Source organism: Olea europaea, chromosome 4 (genome assembly GCF_002742605.1).
Source record: "Olea europaea var. sylvestris chromosome 4, O_europaea_v1, whole genome shotgun sequence".
Classification (NCBI taxonomy): domain Eukaryota; kingdom Viridiplantae; phylum Streptophyta; class Magnoliopsida; order Lamiales; family Oleaceae; genus Olea; species Olea europaea.
Window position 1 is genome coordinate 7,563,637 of NC_036240.1, and position 1,562 is coordinate 7,565,198.

A 1,562-nucleotide genomic window follows, 5' to 3' on the forward strand; every position below is an offset into this window, starting at 1 on the left:
GAGCTCCCCAAGGTGGCCGACGAACATTACAGAGACCAAAGTGATAAAACAGTAAGAAGCATTCGCAAGAATCAGTGGCACCGATAATGAAATCTGATCCTTGGCCTCTTCCACGTCCAACAGCTTGTTCAATTTCCACCACCAACTCTCCGCCTCCGCTTCCTTTGTTTGTAATAGAGGATTCTCCGCCCCCGGAGCACCGCTTCTTAAACCCATAACCACCAACTCGACGTGTTTCCTCCGCTTACACTTCAATTTCAGATTAGAGGAATTGAGATTATGATATGATTTTATAATGCACATGAATGATGCATTTTTGCATGTATAATTTATTCTAAAATGTCGCTTTTTTCTATTTTCCTTATTTTACACAATCTAGATATTTATTATTTTTTGAAAGGTGGTGTTAGCAGGGAAATCATGTGGGATTATTGAGGTTGATAGAAGAAGAGAAAGAAAACAAATAAATTAGTGTGGTTGGTGGAAAAAGAAAATTTAAAATCTTGCGCCTTTTTAGACGACTTCTTGCACCCTCTAGATAAGGAGGAAGAGTGTTCATTGTACATCACATATCCTCCAAAATATCCTCACGTTTGAGTAAATATCGAAGAAAAATCATAATTTTCATTAAATTTTTAAGGGAAAATTGTAGCAGAAGCTTCAAACTTTTGAAACATTAATAGACTTTTTCCAAACATTTGATTTGTTGCAACCACCACCCTTAACTTTTCCAAACCTTGCAGGTGAAGCCTTTTTGAACGATTTCTATCCACAATTTCGTTGTTAACCAAAAGTTTAATTTTGACCATATTTTTAATACTTTAGAAAGGGGTAAAAGAGTAAATTTCTATTTATCACATTAAATAATAATTAAATTAAAAGAAAAAAAAGAGAGGCTTCTTCTTCTCACCCCATGCCCATCCCCATCCCCACCCCCAACTCAAACCCAAAATCCACACCAACCACCGCCACCTCCACCTCCGCCTCCGCCTCAATCAAGAGTCTTGTGCCTCCAATCTTTCAGCTTGAGATCCATTTTTAGCACGGTAATTGTTCTAATTGGAAATGATATTTTTGAAAGAATTGTAACGCAGTTCAAATTTGACCCGTTTCGTTAGTAACCTAGAATGCTGCTACCAAACCATCAAGTGTAGTTTCTTTCACTCTTTCAGGATTTCCAAACCAGTACAAGAGATCAAATTAGCTATGCCCATTTCGAAGAAATCAAGTGTGTAATCTCTCTTACCAGTGCTTCTTCATTTTGCAGTTCAATCAGAAAGATAGGTTTAAGAAGAGGAGAAAATGCAATCCCTTCATCGCATATTTACCCAACTATCTATTAAAACCAACATCAAAACCCCAAACCTTAGGGTTTTATCCGATTTACCAAAATGTTTTTCCACTGAAAATGGAAGTGGCAATAATAACAAGAAAGAACCCGATTGGGCAGCCCATTTCGATGGGACAGGGTCGTCCGACTCCGACCCGTTGGGATGGGACCTGGGTCCGTCCTCGTCATCTACTGGGCTAATGTAGGTGAGACGCTCTACTCTTAATTTCAT

At 38.5% G+C, this 1,562-nt stretch overlaps 1 pseudogene; it reads right to left on the reverse strand.

Annotated features, from left to right (window-relative positions):
- LOC111392973 overlaps positions 1-1,562 on the reverse strand; it is a 9,566-nt pseudogene extending 8,004 nt beyond the window's left edge.